The following is a 24546-nucleotide window of genomic DNA, read 5'->3' as shown; positions in this document are numbered from 1 at the left end:
CCAGGTGACAGAGGGACATGCTGAACACAAAAGCAACCCAGATGTGCCTCCCCCAAAGCAGCTGGACACCTCACACGGGGTCTCCCTGGTCTTGCAGGCAACTCCAGGACCCTGGGCCACAGCTCGTGCCCCTCCTCTGCCAGGCTCCAACCCAGTGCTGAGGATGCCGGTCTGTGCAAGCAGACAGACACAGACTCTTCACCCGCTTGAAATATGGTATTCCGAAGCATTTTAATTACAGTCTGGCCGATGGCACGACCTGAGACCCCACTGCAGCGCTGTGGGAATGAGGCTCAGCCAACAGGCAGGCAGAGTGGTCCGTCTCGAGAGAAAGTGGCCAGAAAGCAAACTGCACTCAGCGGCCCGACCCCCAAAAGCCTGTGCTGCCTTCTTCTTGCTGGTAATGAGGCCAAGGAAATCCCTTCCTTGTCATTTTTAATTTTCAGAAGTCTCTAACGCCCCCACTCCGGGTCCGTTTTCTCCTTAAGTAACAATCTGGTAAAGGAAGGAAGCGATTTCACGCTTCAGTGAACTGCACATTAATGTTCAAGTGCATCTCTCGGGCTCACTCCCCTTCTGGCAAAGAACCAGAGCAGCCACACACCGGCATGATCAGAGCTGCCCGGGCAAGGGCCCCACTCCGGGCCTGCCAGGGAGGGCACAGGGCTGGGCCTGGCCTGGCTGCTCTGGCCTCCAAGCTCCAGGCCCACTGTGGGCTGGTGACCTGCACCTGGGACATGGCTGTGCAAGCCTGCCACCACTGGCTACTGGGCTCTGGGCTTAAGAGGTTAGCCTGCAGGGAGGGAGGGGCCATGTGTGTGTGTCCAGCCAGCATGAAGACGAGACTCCTGGACCCCAGGTCCAGGCTGTACACGTGGTCCCCACTCTATCACCTACCGTGGGGCACATCTCCCCTCCTCTGGCCCTCAGTTTTCTCTTCTGTAAGCTAAGTCCCTGTCCTGCTCAGGCCTCTGAGAGTCACTCAGCAACTACTTACAAAGAACAACCTCTAAGCCTGGCCCCAAGCGGGTGTCACAGAGACAAGAGGCTGCGCCGGCCTGGCCCGCAGAGGCTTGACGGGCAGCCTGGCCCTCACAGATCTGAATTGCCCAATCTGAATTCCAGACTCTGCGACATGCTTCCCCAAATTCTGCTGTGATTGCTAAATCCTCATTCTGGCTTCTGCCCGCTCGATCATAGGACACTTTCTCAAACACGGCTGTTCACCGGGTGACTCCATCCATCCTGCCCGGGTTCTTCACAGGGTGTGGCCTTTGATCTGAGCCCCACGGCCCAGCTCCAAGGACCCCATGGCAGAGCCCTGAAGCTGGGACTCAGCCTCAGTTCCATACTCAAGCACCTGCATTTCTAGGGCCTGCCCTGCTCTGGGTCCCCGAGCACCCCACTGCACCTGCCCCGTGCCCCACCCCAAGCCCAGGCAGGCAGCCAAGGCCACCTCTGAGCTCCAGCTAAATGTGGCCTTGAACGCTCAGGCTTGGACACCCGTGTGTCGTGCCAACAGCCCCCAGTAGGAACGCCAGCTCTTCACCTTAATGGCCACACCGTGTGACCAGGACGTCACCAGTACCTGCTCCTGGGGCGTGGGCTCCATGGCTGCGCACGGGGCCAGGCCCTGGGCCAGCCAGGGTGTGGATAGCCCTCCCAGCCCCCTCGTGGGTCCCAGGTCCACACTCGAGGCGGCGGGCCCTGGGCTGTGGGGTGCGGGCCCCTCCTCCCTCCGGGATGCCGTGCTAACAGGGCCGCCTGTGAGAGATGCAGGTGGAGACTCCCTTTGGAGTGGGTCCAAGGCAGGACGACACAGGACTAAGGCTGAGAAAGTGCCAGAAAGCAGGGCACCCCGGCCAGAGCAGCCCCAAGGCCCCGAGAACAAGGTCGAGCAGTGACCTCTCCCAGGTGGTGCTTGCGGCAGCCGGGGCCCCGGGGCAGACTGGCTCCTGCTCCGCACGGAGATGCCTGTGCGCTGATGTGGATGCCCACATGGGCCACGGGCCAGCGACGTGGGACACGCCCGGGCAGGCTCCCCTCGGCCTGGCAGCCTGGGCACCTCGGAGCCAGAGCAGAGGCACCTGCCCGGCTGCCTCCCTTCTGTCCCCCTGCCTTCACTGCCTCGCCTGCCTGAGCAGAGAGCTCTCCCTGCAGCACCAGGACTGTGGGAGGCGGAGGCTGGTCGGCCCCCATTCACCAACGAGGATGCTGTGGTCCCCACACAGGAAGGGACTGCACAGCTGCACAGCTCCCCCGGGCCCACGGTCCCAGGGCTGCGCTGTGGCTCCAGGCCATTGCATGGGAGGGCAGGCCTGAGAGTGGGGGGGCCCCTGGGTGCCATGCCCCATCCCGGTGCCACCCCCCAAAAGGAGTCCCGATTCTGCCCTTCTCCCCAGCTGCGCCTTCCCCAGACTCCCAGAGAGCCCTCAGCAGCCTCTGCTTCTGCCTCTGCCCACCGTGGTGTGTTTTCCATGCAAACCAGTGAGTTTTTTAAAAGCGTCATCTGGATAACATCACACCCAGCTCGAAATTCTCCAGGGGCCTCCCTGCACCCTCAGTAAAATCCCGTGTCCTCACTGTGACCTCCAGGTGCCCCCGTGAGCTGACCCCTCCCTACCAGCGACCTCTCTGTCCTCCCATCCTGCCACTCCCCAACTCACTCACCCCCTCAGGCCACACAGGACTTCTCGCTGGGCCTCAGGACCCTTCCATGTGCTGTTCCTCAGCCTGGAATGCTCCCCTGCCCATCACTTTCTTTCTGCATGGCTCACTCTGTCACCTCCTCAGAGTGACCACCTTGTTGAGGCCACCCCCCCATATACCCCACCCACTTCTGCCTGCCTCACACCACCCACCGACACTTAACATGATGCATTTATTTTTTACTGACTCCCTGAAGGCGGGGACCCTGTGCTGCTAACGATGTGACCCCCACACTCAGATGAGACCCAGCCCAGAGCAGCCGCTCAATGTGACTGTAGGGACCCACTAGTCCCTGCCTTTGCCCATGACGAGGCCCTGAGATGCACACGGCACACAAAACACACTTCACTTCACATCTGACTCGAGTGCTCACATGGCTGCCTTCCAGACCCAGAGAAGATGCAGGCCAAGGCCAGCACTGCCCAGGTAGCCACAGCCATGGCCAAGCGTGGGGGACACTTTCACTCGAGCCAGCACAATGCCCCCTCCAGTTCGCACTGACCCCCTGACTGTTCTTGACAACGACCCTCCTCCTTCGAGGCGGGTCAGACAAGGAACCCAGGGCTGTGCATTTGGCCCCGGCTGGCCAAAGCGGCGCGTCACTGGGCCCAGGAATCATCAGGGGAGGGAAGGCGACCCAGGCCTGCCACTCAGCCTGTGCCATCCTCCTAGGCACCATGATGGGCCAAGGAGACTCCAGTCTGCGACGTTCACTGGAACTGCGGGAAGGAAGCAGGCTCGTCCCCAGGGCTGCCAGCAGGGAAGACCAAGGCCAGGAGTGGGAGTGGGTGGCAGCTGTGTTGCCCAAGATGGGCACTGCACAGAGGCAGCTGAGCAGGGCCCCTGTGCATGCTGAGTCTGTCTGGCCCTAGACTTCCTTTCTGCCTGTTTGAGAGGAGTTTCTGTCACTTGCCACCAAGAGTCTCAACTAGTACAAGGACTCACTGGGACATCAGTTCCCTGAATGGGTGCTCAGGGGCTGCTCGCTTTAGTAAGGGGTCTTAGCTGAGTGGGTCCCTCCCCTCCCACCTCCAGGGAGACCACCCTGGACACTGAGAACGGGTTTCAGGAGGTGATGCTCAGTGTTCAGGGCCAGTTACACACCCAGCCCTGTGCAGGGGCTGCGGGACGCAAAAGGAGTGGGAGACAGAGGTTCCAGCGGCAAGAGGGGTGAGCATTCCAGAGCGTGTGCAAAATCAGGTGTGCCAAGCCCCTGGGAAGCCTATCTCTGCGGCCCCCTACCCTTGGGGGCCACCAGAAATCAGACCCTCCCATGCTGCGCATATCCCGAAACTTCTGTGATTACCTGAGCGCCATCCTGGGCTTTGATGGATTTAAGGCACATAAAATAACCACACGACACTGCCATGTGACAGACTAGCAATTTATCACCCTGCTAAGAGGTATTGATCCACCTCAGACGACACTCCCACTCCCCAGGCTGCAATGCTCACCTGCAGAGAAGCGCTTAAAATGCACCAAATAAGAGCGTGCCCAGCTCGTTCTCCCATCCTCCTCGGAACATTAACTAAACGCACAAGGAAACACAGGAGCCAAGGATAAGACTTTCAGGAAAAAACCTGCCACGCTCACAGAAGAGTCCAGGGACAAAAAGCTCAAGGCTCCTGTCATCAGAGAAACACACCGGAGCTCTCAATGCGGCTCTTCTGGTACCGGGCTCTGGAAAGCCCTCTGCCCTCCTCCACCAGCCAGGAGGGAGCGATCCTGGAAGTGAGGATCGGCTCCATCGCTCTTCACTAGAGCCCAGAGGGAGTGGAAAGGCCCAGGGCCAGCCGGGGGGTTGCAGGTACCGTGGTTCCGATCCGCTCATTCACCGTCAGCTTCCTGAACAATCCCCACGTGCCACGTACGCGAGATGGTGACACAGAGAGAGACTAGGTTCCTGCCTCCACGGGGCCACACTCTGGGTCAGTGGCATGCGGGAGACAGACCAGCAATGAGGAAACAAGGCAGGGGACAGGACGCTTTCACTTTCTGGAAGAGCTATGGAGAAAATTAAACAGCAACAGGCCACAGGGTGATAAGCAGACAGGGGGCTCATCTGGGCCCCTGTGAGGAGGGGATATGTGAGCTGATACCTAAGTGATGAGCTGGAGCCAGGACGTGACGACTGAGGAAGGAAGGTCCCAGGTTCAGGAAGAGCAAGTGCACAGGCTGGGTGGAGTGGAGGTGGGCCCTTTCAGGGAAGACAAAGGCCAGGGGGACAGGCAGGGACGCAAGGACATGGGACCAGTGACTGGGCCACGAATTCTGTGACACGCCTCCTATGGAGAGGTGGGGTCTCTGCCCCTCCCCTTGAATCTGTGACAGCACTGTGACTGACCAAACAGAGCCCCAGAGACTCTGTGCCCATTCCTGGGCCCCAGCCTCTCCCAGGCCTTCAGAGACTGGCAGCTTCCACTTCCCATCTCCTCTAACACTCCCTCAAGGGGAAGCCAGCCACACGCATGAAGCCAGACAGGCCGAGGCCACCATGCTGTGAGGGGGCTCAAGTCTGCCGTGTGACGAGAGCTCTGCCGGGCCATCCCCACCACGCCAGCCACCCGAGCCTAGGCGCCAGGCACATGAGGAAAGAATGTGCCCTGGGACCCGCCAGCCACGGCAGACGGACCCCTGCCAGCAGTCAGAAAGGGGGCCTGAGCACAGGACCCCAGTGACTCCAAAGTCACAGATCACTCAGTCTAAAAGTCCAAGACAAACCCTGATTGAGCACCTGCTGTATACTAGGCTGGGCTGGGGGCTAAAAAAACAAAAGTCAAGACGGCAAGGCCTGGGTCAGCCCGGTGGCGCAGTGGTTAAGTTCGCACATTCCACTTCTCGGTGGCCCGGGGTTCACCGGTTCGAATCCCAGGTGTGGACATGGCACCACTTGGCGAAAGCCATGCTGTGGTAGGCGTCCCACATATAGGGTGAAGGAAGATGGGCACGGATGTTAGCTCAGGGCCAGTCTTCCTCAGCAAAAAGAGGAGGATTGGCAGTAGTTAGCTCAGGGCCAACCTTCCTCAAAAAAAAAAAAAAAAGACGGCAAGGCCTTATCTCTTGGGCTGGACAACACACACGTATAAAACAAAAGCTAATGTGCGTGCAGGATGGGTGAGAGGGCCAGGAGAGGGGGAGGCAGCAGGTGCATTGGAGCTGTTTCTCTCAGGGGATTCTGCCACGACTGTGACAAAGCAGCCCTGAGGAAAGGTCAAGTTCCTCAATGGCAGTGGTTAGGAAGAGGGCCCCTGAAGACAGCTCGGCCATGACTGTGTGACCTTGGGAAAGTTAATTTGCCTCTCTGGGTCTATTTTTCTCAACCATAAAGTGATGATAAAAACAATTGCTACTTTATAGGGCTGTTGCCAGAATTAAATGAGACGGTAACCGATAAGCATTCAGAACAGCCTGGGCCCAGCCTGCTTCCTGGGTCAGCTGTTTTATTATTGTTGCCGTTGTTACCGCTGTCACTGAATAAAGAACGCGGCAGACATTCCTGATCCTCGTCCATCCCTACCCTCCACTTTGAATGAGGGGATTTTCACTGTCTACTCTATTCATTTTTTAGTTGTTTGGTTTTTTTTAACGAGTATGTAGTCTTTTTATAATCAGGAAAAACACTAAAGGTTTTCGGCAAGCCTGCTCGAGCTGGCTTACCCCTAGGACTGTGCTAATAAAGGACCTCAGTGCTATTAAACACCACATCCACATGGGGCTGCAGGCTGCAACCACCGCTCCCAGGTGGGGTTTCCGAGCTGTGATGCTGGGGCTTGAAGCCCTGCCCTGCCCGTGTCTGGGGACACAGCACCCCAGGGAGCCCATGGGGTGCAGGGGTGACCATCCAAGTTTCAAGTGGAAAACAAACTCAGCACCCTTATGGAGCAGACAAATCTAAGTGAAAACTCAAAGTAAAACTGGTGTGACCACTCTAACTGACTCGGAGAAACAGATCATTCCAGATACGAGGGAACTATCAGACAAGGGGCCCTCTCCCCAGATGTTTCTGCCTTTCAATAGCCCTTTCTTTAAAAAAAATCTCCCAAAACTATACATATATTTGCTCAAGAAGCTGCATGTACCTTGTTTTTAATTTAAAATGCAATGGATTTGGACTGTTTCTATTTCTCACTCTGTGTATTTATTTTGATTTCATCTGCCAGCTGTTTCTTGTGCAAGCTTTCACAGCTGCGGTCAAGTCAGGAGACTCGCTAACGCGGGCCTTCTGCTCTCGTGTGGTTAGTCTGCCGGACACCCCGTCGCCCCAGCCTGGCCCTTAGCCTCACCTCAACGCCCATCCCTCCTGCAGGGGAAGGGGCTGGTCAGGGGGCCGGTTCTAGGACACAGCGAGACTCAGGGAAGGCGGAGGTGTCTGCTTCACACGCTGCTTGGAACTAAACGGGCCTCCTCTTCAGGCCGTACCGAAATGTCCCTGCACCAGCCAGCTCCCCAGGAAGGGCAGCCGGTAGGCCAGCCGCCCTTGAGCTCAGCCCCACGGGGCAGAACCCCAACCCCTCCACGCCCCGACAGAGCACGCCGTGGGACAACCTGCTTCCCACCTGCTGTTCTGAGGTCAGGATCAACAGTGCCACCCTCCTGAAGATCAGTGTCCCACGCGGGCAGTGAGTCCTAAGCCTGCCCTCCAAGTGGCCCCCTGTCCACCTGCAACCAAAGCCTAGGAGGAGAGGAAGGTCCCAGCAGACCTAGAGGGGGCAGGCGAATGTTTCGGTGCCTTCTCCATACATTCCTGCCTCTTTACTCAATGCACCCAAATGGTAATTAAGCACACTGGAGGAAGGGCAGCCTTAGCTTCCACGATTGACAGGCAAGTCCCAGGCTGCCTGCAGCCCCTGGCGGTCAGGGAGGCAGAGCGACCACTACAAGTTCATAGATGCTATTGAGATCGATGCCAACTCCGCCAGCATGGACGAGCCGCCCCTGGAGGAAAGGTTCGGGCGGTCACTGCGCTGGGCTTACTGGGGCTACTGGCTCTGCCTCCCCAGAGAAGGCACAGAACAGGAGGTAAGGGGTCAGGCCTGTGAAACCCTGCTGGAAGATGAAGCAACATCTGTTGCAAAGAATCCACAAGGAATTCTGGGTGAGAAGGGAGCCACAGCAAACACACGTCTGCCGTGGACCTATAGTGTGCGGGGCACTGAATATCTAAGGTTCAGTCCTTGCGCCCAAGCCGACAGGTGATGACCATGGGTTTTTCCCAGGATGGGCTAGGTCATGCTGCAGAAACAAACACGCCCAACCTCAGTGGCTTCAGAGGACGGAGATTTACTGCTCATACATTGCTTGCCCATACTACATACATCGTGATTCGGTTGGTGGTCGTGTATGTCGGGAGGGGGGGGGAGCAGGAGGGCAAAGTGCTCTTCTCATAACTGTCACTCCCCAGGACCCAGGTGACAGAGCAGCTACCGTGTCAGCAGTCACCATGCCAAAGGGGAGAGAGCACCCTCTGGAAAGACACACACCACTTCTGCTCCTGTCTCAATGGCAAAACCAGTCACCTGACTTCACTGCCTCCCCGAGAGCCACAAGTGCCATCCAACCACATGCCCTACCATCGCTGTAATTTGCAGATAAGAAAACAGCAGCTCAGAGAAAAATGGTAACGATGACAACAGTACTCAGAAATTACAGTTAGGGAGTACTTACCACGTACTGGGCAGTGTTCTGAGTGCTTTCTGTGCTAACTCGTCTAACCCCCACCACAGCCTCAGGTACGATTACCATCTCCATGTTATAGGTCGTGGGCGGAGAAGGAGACATGGGCAGCTAGCTCCCACCTCCACATCGTGCAAGCCAACTTCCAAGGGTGGGGAAGGGACAGCATCTGGAGCCAGGTGCGCCTCGCTCTTTCCTGTACACCAAAGGAAGAGAAGAGGACAGCCTGGGGGGCCTCGGCTTCCAGCCACCAGACACTCCTCTCCTCTTCCCCCGGAGCCCCCTTCCTCAACCAGCTTCTCTGCACCTGGGGCAGTGCCCTCTTGAGGAGAATTAAGGCCCCATGCCCCAAGACAGCCAATGTAGGAAATGAGTTAACGTCCCTCCTGTGCATCAGGAATGGCCCTAGTGTTCTGAGAGCCCCGGCTGAGCAAGGCCACCTTGGGGAGGATTTAAGAGTTTCCCAGCCTTGGCCAGATGCTCAAAGACAATGCAGGGACTCTGTCAGCTCCTCACTGACATGGTTTTTTAAGAGAAGCCACCGTGCCAAGGAGAGGCACACTCTGCCACTGGAGGGGCTGTCTGGGCCACAGGTCCAGCCCGTAACAGCCACAGCTGTGGATGGTCAGCACCCCTTTTTCTGCCCGGGGATCCTGTCTTCCGAGAGCATGAGCTCCACCACCCAAGCGAGACATGCCAAAGATAGCCCCAGGAGCCAAGATACAAAAGACATAAATCCCCTGGAGTCACAGCCCTAATACAAGCATTTTCACAGGGTCAGGGAGTGGGGACACTGCTCCAAGGGGCCAAAAACTGGATCTTGGGGGTGGAAAAAACTTATTCTTTTTTATGTATAAAGCAGATATACATAGAGGACACAGACAGACATACAGCATATCTGGTATTAAAATTTATCTGGGGGCGGTGAGCACAATTAAGAGAAAAGGTCTAAAATGGTTTTCTGCGGGAGGTGACAAGTTTGAGAAACACTGCAAATGGAGTAACTCTTTACACTTTGGCTTAATATTTTCAGCTTTTATCCAAAAACAAACATCTTACATTGTTGCAATTGTAGAATACTATTTTACACTGTTTTTTACCTATTCACGTAGTTTCCAGACTCCTACCCTTCACTCGCCATGGAAGGAAGGCTGATGAAGGGCCTCCTGCGTGCAGACACTGGGACAGGCTGTCTGTCTTCTGGCTCCCTCGTCAAACGGCCCCATCCCTCTGGCTGCCAAATGCAATCTTTGGTGTCTGTGAAATCTCTATCAACCATGGCTTACTAATTCACTCATCCATAGGTTTCTGAATTTCTATCCAACGAACAAGTAACTTCTTTGCTTATGGTGAATTACTTTTGAATTCTCTTGAGATAAGTTCTTTGGAGCAGAATTACAGATGTTTAATGCCATATTGTCCTAAAAATTATGTTTGCCATGCTTACAACACGCCCGTGACAAAAACGTTTTTTTCAGCTAAGGCAGGAGGGGCCCAGACACCTCCAAACTCATCAGGGCAGGGCACAGAGGAAGTGCTGCTCACCTCTTCCTCCCGATCCCCCTGGGGCACAGTCCCCTCCCCTGGGCTCGGTGGCCGCCTGCACTGTCTCTGCCCCCAAGCAGGGAGTCGTCTGTACGCCCAGCTGTTGCTCCAGACGGGAGCAGGGCCAGTGAAACGGACACCACTGCTGTAATCACAGAGGGGACAAAGAACTCGGAGCTCAGGTTCCCCCATCTGTTGAAATAACTTGTTTCCTTTCACTTATCCAGAGCGAGACAGAGAGACAAAGAAGGCAGAGCACAGCCCCTCCACAGCAAACACTGCATCCTGTCCTGGGTCCTCCCTGTTCAGCGGGATGGGCCTGGCCCTTGGCAAACAGAGGGGGCTGGGGACCTGGAGGGAGGCTGACTCTCTTCCTGTCTGGTCCTGAAAGATTCACAGAGGCCCAGAGATGGAGCCATTAAAAGCACTCTGGCCTAGAGATCACTTCCAGGGAGCCACCTGGAGAGAGTCTTGAAGGAAAGGAACATGCAGAATGGATCAGAAAAAAGCCCGGAGTAACGCACCCGCCATCTACTGGGAGGGGATTCTTTCCCCCTGTTGTCTAGGAGCTTCGTTCTTCTCCAGGCTGTCAGTGTTGGCGGCGAATCAGAATCAGAATCTTCTTCAATTCCAAGAGCCCAAAACACAGCTCTGTCTTTCTCTTCCCACGGAGGGGGCCAAGAGCAGGGGAGGGTGGCTGCAGAGCAAGTTGCCAGTATCTTTCAAGATGCCACATGCATGTGCCTATGGCCCTGGTAGTTCCACTCCTAGGATTTGCCCTCAGCCACACTTGCACAAGCGCGAGATTATCCACTGCCACATCGGCTGCAAGACCAAAAGGCTGGAAACCACCTCGACATTCTCGAATGAGAGGCCCACGTAAACAAACCTCGGTCTGCTCACAGAGCAGAGTACTACGCAGCGGTATAAAAAAAATCTAAGCAACTGGCTTTCTGTGCTAAAAGGAGAAGTGCTGTGTACAGGCTGTTATCTTTTACATACGTTAGAAACCAGACTACCTACTGAGACACACACACAGATACAAAACACACACACCCCCGCCAGCGCTGGCAGGCTGTGTGAGAAACTGGCTGAGCGCAGCTACTGCTGGGGACGAGAGCAGAGGACACCTGCTTTGAGCCCGCTGAACTCTGTGCCAGATGCAGTGTCATGGTTTAAAAACCTCGCTGCACTTGACCCTTCATGCCAGGCAACTGACACGCATTCTTCCACTTAACCCTTACGAGGCCTCTTCAAGGGGTCCCTGTCCTGACTGTACAGACGGGCAAACTGAGGCTCAGAGAAAAAGTGTGCACACGGCCTCAGTGTTCAAAGCTGCTTCCCTCCACAGTCGGCGCTCACTCCCCACCCTGCTGCCACTCAGCAGACCCGCATCATCCTTCCCGGGCTTGGGAAAGAGGGAAGCGTGTGAGGACCTGTCTCCCTGCCAGACGGAGGGATGCCCTGAAGAGGGCCGGCTGCCCAACAGGGCCCACGGCTCGAGGGCGCAGACCAGACCCGGGCAACAGGCTCTCTCAGGCGCCTGCCTTCCCCCCAACCCCCACCGCTGGAGAACATTGACATCAGGCTGCCACCCACCCTCCGCCCGCCTCCACGGCACCTCCACACTGTGGAACCTGAGCCTGGCACTCAAATGCTCAGCGCCTCAGTTTCCACATTTGCAAAATGGGCATGAAAATAATTACACCAACCTCATAGGATTGTGCAGGGACCAAAAGGGGGAAAACGGGTGTAGAGAGCCGGACTCAGTACCCCACACCCTGTTCCCGACTTACAGGCACTTCAGGTAGCACAGCTGTTCTCAAATGGTTTGGTCTCAGGATCTTTTTACAACTTAAAAATGACTGAGGACCCTGTGGGGTTTTCATCTATGTAGTTCTGCCTACTGATACTTACCATATTTAAAATTACAACTCAGAAAAAATTAAAAACAGTAATAACTACCCATTATATGTTAACATAAGCAACAGATGTTTTTCATAAATCTATTTTTTAAAAACTTTACTGAGAAGAGTACTAGATTCTCCTATCAGCTTGTGCATTTATTTTTTTGTGGTGAAATGCTGTTTTGATTGAAGAATATGAAGAAAATCCAGCCTCACATGGATAGGTGGTAGAAGGGAGGAGATTTTAAGGGCCTTTTGAGATAACTGTGGCCATTGTTCCTTGAATCGTGGAGACCTGACAGCAGTTCTTAAAGGTCAGCTGCATGGGGAAGCTCAGTCCCCATCAGTGGACTTCTGGACCCCAGGGCATCACATCCTGGTCTGCCTGCACTTTGAATGGGTCGCTGACCCAAGCATGACTTGCTTACCATCGCGCAATGGTCACTGGGAAACACTGGTTCACTGGGTTATGCACCCCGAGAGAATGACTGGAAAAGGCAAATTAAAACTTTGGTAATACCACGAAAACAGTTCTGACCTTGTGGACTCCGAACCTCAGGGACCCTCTCAGGCCACACTTCAAGAACACTGGGTTAACAGAACACTTCCTTACCCTCCACATTAACATGTTTTTTTAAGAACTCAGAGCAAAAGGCACTTCTATGGGAAGCGTGGGGCGGGTGAAAGAGGAAACATGCATACCCCAGGGGTCTCGTCTCCTCCCCAGCTTATGGGGACGTGGGGCCCAGGAGGCAGCACCCACCTCCGTGTTGGCTGGCCTCCCCCCACCCCGGGAGCCTCCCTCTAATCACCAGGCCTGCTCTGCTCCTCCCTGCACTAGCAGACGCTCTCTTCTCACCACAGGACCCCCTGGCGCTCTCCTAAATGACAGTCCTTGCTGGTTTGTAGGGCAGGGCCTCAGACAGCGAACCACAGGGCCGTGCGTGGCGTGGCCTGCTGCACTCTGCAGCTGATAATTCCTGGTCTCTTGAAATTACATCTGGATGTGTATTTATAGCCAAATACACGGGTGCCCAAGAATTGCAACTCACTCAGATATACATTCTTAGCATATCATTTGGCCACCGAGTTCCATTAAATCTTCCTTCTGGCTCCCTTGTGTGGCTAGTCCGAGGCTGGAGATGAGGTGAAGCCTTCCCCACTGTAGGCTGGGCTGTAGCGGGCGCGTCCCCAGGGTCTCCCACTCCCAGCAATCAGTGCCAAAGGCTTCACTTTTGACCACCAACATCTTGGGCTCAAAACCTTCCATGAGGCTTTGACATCCAAGCCTTGTTCGGTGTTGCCCTCCTCCAGCTTCATCACTCACCGCAGCCCCTCTCCCTCCCACCACTCACTCAGGCACCCGCTGGCCTTTCCAGCCCTCCCCTCCTCCCCTCCTCCCTGCTCAAGGCCACTCCCTCCTTTCACAATCCCTCTCATTTCATGGTCACACTCTCCTCTGGACTTGACATCTGTCTGGTGCGTAGAGGGCCTTGTACACAGTAGATGCTCAAAAAATTAACGTGACAAGTAATTTCCGAGCAGCTGCCATGTGCTGGGCCCAGGGATGCAGCAGTGAGTAAATAAAACATTTTTGTCTTGTCTCCTGCAATGAACACTCCAATACCCAGTGTTGAGTCTTTGCTGCAGTGTTGTGACATCCCTTTGTTATCCAGCATTATTTATTACTTCGGGTCATTGGATATTGTGTCTTTATTTTTATTTCCAATTCCTCAAGGACAGTATTCTGTGTCATCTTTGCTGCCTAGAATATATTAGGTGCTCAACAAATGTTGCTGAAAGGGAAATGGATTAACCACAATATCCACTGGAATAAGAATCTAAAAGATCCAGACATCTGTTAAACCCACATTCATGGTCCCAAGTGTCTGCTGTATTAACTTGCAGTATGACTGATATGTTTCATATTTAAGTATTTTAAATGCTAGATGGCAAAGAGCAGCCCTCAAGCCTGTGCTCGATGGGGTTCCATAAACCACAGGAATCAGGCTGCAGATGCCGACCTTGAGCAGTTCAATGGGGTGGTCAGGCACTAAGACCTTGGTTTCAAATCCCAGCACTGCTGTTTCCACCTGTGTAACCGGCCCAGGACGCTTCCATTCTCTGAGCGTCACTTTCCTCATCTAGAAAATGGGGGTGACAATAACCATCTCCACATTCAAGTGCTATCCTGAGAATTAAATGACAGAACCCATGTAAAGAGCCTAGCACAGTAGGACACACACAATTCACTCAATTCACGAGAGCTGCTCTTACTAATATTGCTGTTGCTGCAGCATGAACCCTGTGGGAGGAAAATTCAAACACGGTCCCCTGATCTCCACCCCTGGTCTTAGTCCTGTGACCATGTCACCTACAAGGCAAAGGAATCTGCATATGTCGTTAATGATGTCACTAACTAAGCAAGTGACCTTAAAATAGGGAGATTACCTGGGTGGGCCTGACCTAATCACAGGAGCCCTTTAAAGCAGTTTTCTCCCACTAACCAGAGAAGTGGATGCAGAGATCTGGAGCAGGACGGCCCACTGCTGGCGAGGAGATGGAGGGGGCCACATGGCGCGGAAGTCGGCTGCCTCTAGGAGCTGAGATGAGCATCCAGCTGACAGCGAGTGAGGAAACAGGAATCTCAGTCCCACAACCACAGGAACTCAATTCTGCCAGCAACCTGAATGAGCCTGGAAGCTGATTCTCCCCCAGAGCCTGGGAGAAAGGTCCGGTCCAGCTGATCCCTTGACCTTGGACTTGAGACCCCAAGCAGAGAACCCAGTCGAGCCAGCCCAGGCTTCTGACCTACAGGAAGGTAAGCTAAGAAACAGGCCTTGTTGGAGCCACTAAGCTGTTGATGATTTCTTATGCAGCAACAGAACCGAGGACGAGCCCTGCATGGCCTTCAGCCATTAGGCATATATACAGCCAAAGCATATCGGGTGCCTGGCCAGGGACTCAGGGAAAACTTGCACTCCCTGCATTCTGAAATTGCTGCATGTGCGACGTTTGAGCACAGGGCTGGCTTCCTTATCTCCATCCTTAGCACTTAGCGGTGCATGTAGCATACAGAGGTTCTCAACAATTTCATTCAACAAAATTCCAGCTCCTGGGCAGTCAGGAACAGAATGGGTTACTGCTCTGTAGGTCAGCTTCACAGTCGCATGACCAGCCAGTGTAAGGTGGGGGGGGGGGGGGGGGGCAATTATCTGGGCAAAACCCAGCAAAGGCTTCCTTTTTGCCTAGAGGAAAACTCCAGGCACTGGGAGTGGTTCAGAGGAAGCCACCCAACAGCCAGGGTAGGTGTGTGTCCACGTGCAAATGTGTCTTTACACACCCACTGACCTTGGGCTGGACGGCCTCGCAGGGCTTTGCTGGCCAGCCAAACCCTAACATTTTGCTTGTAATTGGACCTTCCAGTAAAAAGTCCTAGTTGGAGCGGTAAAAATAGCAGTTGCGACTTCCTGAAGCAGATACGCCGGTCGTCCCGGTGCTGGGAAGAAACCTGGCAACAAACCCACGCCAGCTCCGCTGGATGCCTGCGAGCGGGCGCAGGTGGCAGTGGGGCGGGACCCCCAAGGGCAGCCCACTCACGCCCCTGCCCCCAGCAGACCATCCTGGGACCAGCTCCAGAGTGAGATGCTCCCCTTCTCAGGTCATGAAAAGCCTCACCCCTAGAACCAGGGGAGAGCTGAGAAGTGCCTGAAGCCAGGCTCCGCCCCTCCCTCCTCCTGCTCCCTCTCCTCCTGCTCTGCCAACCTCCGCCCCTTTCTCCTCCTCCAAAGTGGGAACCTCCCTACCACAGCCCCGTGGGGGTCCCACTGTCCCTTGCTCATGTGCTCTCCATCACCCTCCCCATGTCTATCCACCTTCCTGTCCATGGTCGAGAGCTCCCCTGCAGCTGTCCCAACAGGTCGGGGATAACTGTGGCCTCCACCACGGCTTCGTCTGAGGCATCCCCAGGGCAGCAGGGGAATGGCAGCCAGGCCTGGATGCTGCCCCCAAGGCTGGGGCGAGCTGTGTTAGACAGAACCCACTTGGGCACTGAGAGAAGAGCCTGGCTAAAACGTCCCCAGGCCCCTCACTCCAGCAGTAACAAATTCCTCCAGGGGCCCAGGCCATGGGGCCACCAGTCCGCTGGCTCCCCATCAAGGGGCCTGATGCCGCCCAGAGAGCACATGGGCCTGATTTCCCTGGCTGCAGATCCCACCTTCCCTTCTCTATCGGTCTCCACAGCTTCCCCTCCTTTTGTCTCCAAATCAAGTACAAGGGCCCTTTCATAAATCTTTTGCTTAAAAGCCTCCTGTTAGAGGAAAACAGACAAGGACCCCCAAAGTAATACACATGGAAATTCATCAAGTTCTAGGAGCCCCAGCCTGCAGCCTCCACCAACAGGTAAACAGGTGACTTATGAGGTCTGTGGTGCCAATGCTGCTTTCTGAGCCTTTTAGTGGACCAGCTAGATGACTTTCTCTACCCTCCCGCCTCACTGCTTTACACCTGCAGGACAGACGAGAAGGAGCTCATGGCCGTGGCTGGCCCTCTGGCTTCTCACTCAAGCTACGCGAGGCCCTTTCCAACTCAGTGACGCCAGGCAGACGTCCCACCTAGATCCACCGCAGCCCTCCCCTGGACACACTCGCTGTTTAAAGACCCCCGGATTCACTCAAAGGTTCCAAGCTTCAGATATCCGGCCTTCACTAGTCAACCCCGTGATGTGTGCAGGGCTTTTCAGCATAAAATGAACTTTCAGGAATGTCTGCCCATTTGCAGTGCACAGCAGCCTGGCAGGGGGCAGGGCAGGGATTAAAAGGGCCTCATTTCACAGATGAGTTCGCAGGGCGCAGGCTCGTTGAGTCCCCAGGCAAGGTCAGGAGACCAGGAGAGGCAGAGCCAGCTCTCGCTAAACCTTGATCTTCTGGAAAAACAAAGATGGGTTAAAATAAAAAGAGGAACCCTGAAGAAACTGGATCACTTTTTTTAAAAGAAGAAAGGAATAATTTAATGAGATCATTTTCCCCCATCACATTAGCTGAAAACATGCATCCTATCCAGTGTGGGTGACGATGGGGAAATGGGCTCCTGGACACCGTCCGTGGGAGAGTGAACTGGCTGTCTTGGCGAAAGGAATTTGGCTTTGACAATGAAATTTTAAAGATGAGAAAGATGCATGATCAAGGATGTACAAGACTTCCTGGGTTGTATGGGGGAAAAAAGAAAAATCAGACACAACCCAAACATCTCTCGTTAGGAGACAGGGAGATGAAAGGTGGGGGGCTGGCCACGCTGTGGACTATTGTGCGGTTGTGAACAGGGAGAGGACTCCACCACACCCTTAGTGATAGAAGTTGTGGAGTGTCCAGTATGATCCAAGCCACATAAAAACAAAATCTGTATATACAAAGAGGGACTAGAAGGGCGTGCATCAAACCATTGACAGATACCAAGGAGGGCGACTTTCACACCATGTTCCTTTTTTCTCACAGTCTTTGTTTACAAAGGGAATCTACTAATGTATTATTGAAATAAAGAAACAATAAAACAACTTAAAAGGAACGTGTTTTCCTTAGTCTCCCTCTGAATCAGAAGATTACGGAATGCAAGGCGGCACCTATCTCTGGGTCTCATCTCGTTGTCGCCTCCCCAGCCCAGGATCTTCCCAGCCTGTGCACGCGCTTGATCTCCACCTGGCACGCCCCTCCTTGGATCTTCCCACGGCTGCCTCTTGCAAGTCTGGGCTCAAATGTCAGCAGCCCAGAGAGGCCTCTTTCAGGCCCCTGGTCTAAGTGGATCCCCAACAGTGACCCTCTTCCTCACACCTCCCATCCGTCTCCCGCAGCCCTAATGGCAGCTGTATTTATTCTGTCTATCTGTTGTCTGCCTCCTTCAGTTAAATGGGGGCTGCAGGATGCTGGGGACCTTGCCTTGTTCTCTGCGGCACCCCAGAGCCTGGCAGAGAACAGACGGCAAACGTATTCCTCAGACACATTTGGAATGGGGACACTAATAATAGTCCGCTTCCTCACCTCTCCAACGGGGAACTGAGGCAGACTCCTGACATGCCACTCACACCCTAGGCTGTGTCCTAACCACCTGACCACCTGTCTGCCTCACACACCAGAGGCAGACCTTCCAAGGAAGGACCCTCTTTGAACATGACTTTCTTTTCCTAGTTTCTAGTCCAGGGTGAGCCACTCAGAAGGTGCGAAATAAACGTTCGCTGCATGAATGCAGCTGTCCATCTTTCTCCCTCAGATTTCCAAAGCTGTGAACAAAGGCATTCACAGGCTAAGGGACTAGCAGCCCAGGGTCTTAAAGCCCAGCCAGGACGTAGCACAACCTGAACTCTGGATGCTGGATGCGACTGCCACGGCTTGGAGCTCCTCGGCCTCCGGGTGCTCACTCCTGCTCAGGCAAATCAGGCCTGGCCACCTGCAAACCTGGCAGGCAGCTCGTCCTGGGGTTTGAATGAGCAAAGCCTCTCTTATCTTAATCAGGAAATTAATTCCATTCAGCCTCGACTGACCTGTGGTCAGCCTCTCCTCAGGGGCTGGATGGGAGCAGGTAGAAAATAAGAAGGCGTTCTGTTTCCATCCCATCCCTGCATCCTACTCTGAGGACTGGCTGAGAGTCGAAGGTGTCTTCTGGGCAGCCAGAGCGGGTGGGGAGGGACGCCCATGGTGAGCGCGGTGCTCCCTCCAGGCAGGAGACGCAGCTCTCCCAGGGCCCTGCTCAGCGCCCGCCTCCATGTGGAGGAGCCATCCAGCTGGTCTTGCAGGAGCCTCACCTCGTGGTAAAGCCTGGTGTGCAAGAGGCAGGGAGCCCTGCACCCTCCCCGGGCCCCTGGGCTCTCTCACCATCCCTCTTGCTCCTGGGAGCTCTTTATCCATCTCTCTTCTCAAAGGTGGCCAGGCAGCTGAGCCCAGGGGACACCCTACAGGCTAGGTCCCACCCATCTGTTCCAAGTGGGGCAGGGTCACCCTAAGGGCTCCCACACCTGCTGCCCAGCTCCCAGCCCAGGGCCAGCCAGAGCAACCTTGGGAATGGAGTCCCCCACGTGCCGCCTTCCTTTGGCTGCAGTCTCGTTCTTCCTTGACCGAGTCCTCCAGCTTCACGAGCCCCTCCTCCGCAGGCACAGAAGGGTCCGCGAGCCCTTCACACCTGGATCACAAGCTCCAAGGCAGTGGGCAGAAGCCAGAAACCGAGCGAGGCGAACTCTGTCCCTCTGCAGTTTCTTGGAAAAGTCTGACTCAGCTGCCATTCACCCAGGAAAGAAGGGAAACCAGGAACTTACTTACCCCATGCCTCTCATTCTACAGGTGGAAAAATTAGCACCCAAAGAGGGAAAGTGACTTGTCCAAAATCCCACGGCACACATTAGAAGCAAAGTTGGAACTAGCACTCTAGACTCCTGACTTCTAATTCGGCCCCTCTGCACTCTACTGGCTGTCTCTCAAACTCTTTCTGCCCACAAGGGCGAAGCAAATAACTCAAGCCTTATACAACTACTTAACAGAGGCTGCGAGAACCTTTGAGATTTTACAGCAAACATTGAACAGAAGCATTGTACAGAAGAGCGTGCACCCATTGTACAGAAGAGGAAATCGACGTTCACAAAGGTAAGGGGACCTACACGAAGTCACACAACTAGGCAGGGGCAGAGCAGCACTCCCAGAACCCTATTTAAGTGCTCTTTCTGCCAACAGTTTCCCCACCTGTGGGATGGGGAAGAGAGTTGACTTCAGGCCTCAGTCCCACTGAAACAAGGTGTAGGCCAGAGAGCCTTGACCAGACTCTGTACTCAAGCCAGGGGCCAGGAGACCACTGAGAAGAGAACGGTTGTGAAGATTTTCATGTATTTGCAGGAAATACAGTAAAATTTCCCAATTGAACTGGATTTCTGAGACCACAGAGCTGGAACTTTTAACAACAGGCCAATGAGCGTGTCACGCGTGCCTGCCCTTTTTCATCCAGGAGGGCACTGACAGAGCTCGGAAGGCAAGCCTCAGCACTAGGAAAGAATAGGGTCTACTGGCGCCAGAGGGAGGGGGCCGGGTGGGTGGAGGTGGTGGGAACCCCAGGACAGGAGTGATCACAGACACAGGCAGCATCTGAACCGAAGTCTGTGTCCCGAATCCATGCTCTTCCCCCTGACCTTGTGCTGAAAAGAGTTACAGGGACCCCCTCCTGTCCCTGAGCCCTCTTTATGGGCCAGGTGGTCAGGAACCTGCTGTGGAGGCTGGGCTGACTTCCGTCACCTGGGGACAGACCCGGATTCCTAAGGGAAGGTCCTGCTGGGATGCTGTGAGTAAAAGCTGTGGATGCCGCCGTTCTCCCGACGCCCACTGCCGCCCCCGCCCCCAGCTGTCCCAACTAAGTGTTTTCTGGCTCGGAAAAACGCTTCAACAGCCCCGGCTGCCTAAGGCAATTCAATTATGAAATTTACCACATTAGATGAAAACCAGCATCTCAATCAGCCAATTCATTTGCATCTGGCCACTCTGTTTTCTCCTGCCAGCTCTGCCCGCCCCCTCCCTGGCCAGGCCACACCCACACCCTCAGGCTGGTCCAGAGGGACCAACGGCTGAGGCGAGGGGCCGGTCTTTGGCGCTGGTGGGGTGGGTTCCCCCAGGACCCAGGAGCAGAGAGGCTGCATCCAGGAGCCATCTATCTTCCTGGGGACTCCTGGGGTTGCTGACTCCACAGGCCAGACCACCAGAGTCCCAGGTGAACCTTTGCCATCGCCCCTTCTGCATTCTCCCTACCTCAACCTGCACCTGCCTGGAGGCTGGCAATGAAAATGGGCTCTGGGAGAAGTGGGAGTGGGTGGTGGGAGAAGGCAGCCGCCCAGGGCCTAGAACCCTCTCCCGCCGTGTGCCCTCCTGTGTCCCTTCAGCTCCCCTGGCTGCCTTTATCACCGGGGTACTGTGCACATCTCGGTGTGTCAGGGCTCCTAATCCTTGTGCCAGCACACCACCCACGCCTAGGAGCTCCCTGAAGGCAGGGTCCCAATCAAGATCCTTCAAACAATGAATCAATTAGCAAATGAATGAACCACCCACTAAACACCACTCCATCTCGACCTCCCAGGCAATAGATGGGGAGAACCAAGCCTACTTTCGCCGCAGACCTCGCAGTCCCAGGCGTGGGCAATCTTCCTCTTTCCTTCCAGCTCTCCTCTTCCCACACTGGGTGCCGGCAGGTTTAAGAGGCTGTTAAGGGGCATCAGGCTGCAGAAGCCATCTCCGATGTGGAGTGCACAGCTCGCCCACAGCTCCTCTCTCTTCACCACAAACATAAATCCCGCTGCAGCCTGAGCCCCAGGACAGAGGTTTCTACCATTTCCCTCTACCTTGCTTTTAACTCCTCCCTGGAGTCACTTCCTGACAAACGGAATGACTCAAGATGGAGATAACTGCCAGGCCTGGAAGAAGACTGACTCCATCAACCTCCACAGGCACAGCTTGGTGACCTAAGGACCCCCTGTCTTCGAAGGACACCAAATCTGTCCCCGGTGGGCTGGACCTTGTGTCCCACTTCTCCCCAGCCCCTAAGATCAAGCCTTACCAACAACCCTTAGGAATCCTAACAGCACACCTGGGCCCACTGAGCATCAGTCCTACCTATGAATGGGGAGACTGAGGCCAGGGTTCCAAAGGGCCTGGACCCCAAGTCATACGCACCAAAGTCTGGTCCACGATAAGAACATGGGGCTCCTGCCTCGTCTCCCAGTGCCACTGGCAGCTTCCCTCCCTCGGTCACACCAGCAGAGTGAAAGCAAAAGGACAGGACACACCTGGTGTTCTCCGCCCTGACTCACCAGGGAGGGCCAAAGCTCAGGGAACCTTCCCGGGCTCAAAGCAACCCAGCAGGACCCAAGAACGTCCAGATGGAACTCGCCGGGGCCTGGCTCTGCCCCCGCCCCAATTCCTTTGATCAGATCTCTAAACAGATTTGTCTTTGCTCAAAGATAGTGGAAACGAACTTTGGGGGCTTTGAGGCAGCAGCACAAAAAAGCGTCCGGTGGCCCTGGAGACACAGTGTCCTAAAAGAAAAGCTTCTCAAGCAACTCTGCGGCGGGGAAAAGAGGAGTGGGGGCGTGCCCAAGTGCGGGGGGGGGGGGGGTCCTAGAGCCAGGGCAAGACGGGGGAGGGGGACAGCAGGGCTGGAGGAGGCTTGCTCTGGACTTGCCAGGGTGGCTGCGACCACGGTGGACAGGTGAGTGGGCTTACAGCGTGTGATCATTGCTCTCCTGCTCCACAGCTCTCTAAACAGAGACAAGGGGCCCCGTCAGGAGGGACACGAACGCCCCGGGGGCTCCCGGCACGGCTCGCGTGGGCGACATTTCGCTGGTTTCACCCCTCGTCCCTCGCTCGACACGAGGCAGGCAGCCACCCAGCCCTCGGCGTCCAGCGCGCGGGGACGTGGCCCGGCCGGGGCGCAGAGCCCGGCGCTAGCATCCTCAAAGGCAAGCAGCCTCCTCTTTCCAGGATCGATAGTAATTTTTTAAAAACAGAGTCTGCGGACTCAATGAATCAACCACTCCCAGGGGAAAGAGTTGCAGCTCCCGCGCGCAACATCCATTTGCAAAACAATTCATTCCCTGGCCCAGAGCTCGGCGCAAATACCCTCGCCGGCTCTCCCGGCACGCGCGAGGCGGGAGGGGCCGGGCTTGGGGAGCGGGCGGCTGACTACGGTCCCCTCCCCACCATTGTCCCCGACTCCAGGCCCCCTGGACCCCGCGGGGACTGAGGCGGCTCCGGGCACCGAGCGCCCTGCGCTCCTCCCGCACGCGGCCCGCGGAGGCTCCCTCTGCCGGGGGCTCCCACGGCGGGGCGAGCGCACCCAGCGCCCCGGTCCCTGCCCGGGATCGTCGTGGGGGGGGGGGGGGAGGTGGTGACAAGTGCCAGTGGCCCCACGCGGCCAGAGCGGCCGGAGGTCGCGCCCCCAGCCCAGCCCGGGTACTCACCGCTCCGGGCGCCGCCGCCGCGCTGCCCTCCCCCGGCTCCCCGCAGCCCGAGCGCGCCGCCGCCGCGGTACAGCCAGGCGCCGCCACCAAACTAGTTTCTCCGGCCTTCCCGCCCCGCCTCCCGACCAGAAACCAATCAGAGACGGCGCTTCTGTGACGGACAGGCGGCGGAACCTGTAGCTCCGTCCGCGGGAGGAGAAAGGGGTGGGTGCCTGGGCCGCGCCCGGCCCGCGAGGGGGCGGGGCCGGGAGAGGAAAAGGACTTCGACCAGATTCTTAAAGAGATAGCCGCCTGCCGGCCCCCGCGGCCCGAAGTTTGGGAACAAAACCGGACAGTGTTCTAGAGCTTTCCGAAGGAGGGACGTTTGTAGATTGCAAATGCTTCTCTGTACTCGGTCTGCGCAGCCACACTTTTGGTTGTGAAAATGTTAAGGAAACTCCTTCTTTTTACTCTGGGCTTGTTTCAATGTTTGGGATTTTCTGCAGCCACAAAACCCCCTCTGCACTTGCAATGTGTATTTTTCAGGATACTTCAGCTCTCCTAACCATGTCATTTCTCACTGAGTTCCTACTGTAAGTCAACCTTCAGATGTTCATGCATTCATACATCCATTCATGAATTCATTGCACAAACGGTACTGGACGCCTGCGGATGGGGTAGTCTCAGAAGGGGGATGCTCTGTAATTTCTTGTTCTTGCCTTCCGGGTTTGCATCTCACGCCACCTCTTCAGGTTGCTGCGTGTCCAGTTTCTTCATCTGTAACGTGGCAGGTAAAAAGTCATCATAGGATTACTCGCATTAAGGACAACAAAGTCAGTGCGCAATAAATATCCTTTCTTTTCTCCCTCCCAGTGAGAATTGATAGTTTAGGTAAGTCACCTAAGGATTGAAAAAGCCCTGATAAAGTACAGAAAGTACTAAGTATTGTAAGAGCCAAGCGTGGGGCGGGGAGAATTCCCAGGAAGCAGAGGTCACACTGATGGAAGGTGCCAGGTGGGTTTACAAAGGGAGAGGGCATTGAGCCCAAGTTTTGTAAGAGGGATAGGATTTTGACTGGTGGAAACTGGGAAAGAGAGCAAGTGGTAGAAAGCTGTTTAGACTGCACAAAAGAGATTCTAGGCTTACAAGGCTGTGAGATGATAGAGAAGACACCACTAGGGAAAGTATTTTGGGGGAAACAGTGTGGTGTAGAGAAAAGCAGCCGGAGATCTGGGTTTGAATCCAGGTTCTACCCCTCCAGAGCTGTGTAGGACTGGAGGCTCAGGCTGCTCAGGCTCTCTGAGTGTCGGATTCTTACTGGTGAAACCAGGATTCTTGAACCTACCTTGCAGGCTTATTGTGAAGATTAATAAGAGAACGTGTGTAACGGGCCTGGCACCGAAGCGTGTGCTCAAAATAGGTTTGTGTCTCTGTTTGGCCTAGATCCGGAGACCTTTAAGACACGAGGGTTCTGATATTTAAGAGCAGTCTCGGTCAGAGGGAAGAAGCTGGCCAAATGTGCCCTTAAGGTGCCTTCCAAGGGGAAAAGGCAGCTTGAAAATAATCGGTCCATTGAAGAATGATGATACAGACCACATTTGTAGTTTTAGCATCCTGCCAATTTTCTAGAGCTTGAGCGTTTATATAATTGTTGCTTGGATGAAGCTCCACATGCAAAATTGATTCTTAGCAAGTTCATAACCATCGTTTATTATTCCGTTCAGGTTCTCTGTGACATTATAAGTGCCAACCATCTAA

General features: G+C 55.1%; 1 protein-coding gene across 5 annotated transcripts in view; it reads right to left on the bottom strand.

Annotated features, from left to right (window-relative positions):
• Positions 1 to 23229, bottom strand: part of KLHL25 (kelch like family member 25) — a 34230-nt gene extending 11001 nt beyond the window's left edge. The window contains exon 1 of one of the 5 annotated variants that reach the window (XM_023650548.2): positions 22810 to 23229. The gene's annotated coding sequence lies outside the window, so the exon portion shown is untranslated. Of the gene's footprint in view, positions 1 to 21523; positions 22108 to 22809 lie in introns of those variants that run through there. The other 4 variants (XM_023650541.2, XM_023650556.2, XM_070267006.1 and 1 more) reach the window with 4 other exon arrangements.
• Between the last annotated feature and the right edge of the window lie 1317 nt (positions 23230 to 24546).

This window comes from Equus caballus, chromosome 1, assembly GCF_041296265.1.
Source record: "Equus caballus isolate H_3958 breed thoroughbred chromosome 1, TB-T2T, whole genome shotgun sequence".
Lineage (NCBI taxonomy): Eukaryota > Metazoa > Chordata > Mammalia > Perissodactyla > Equidae > Equus > Equus caballus.
This window is presented reverse-complemented; position numbering and strand designations above follow the sequence as displayed.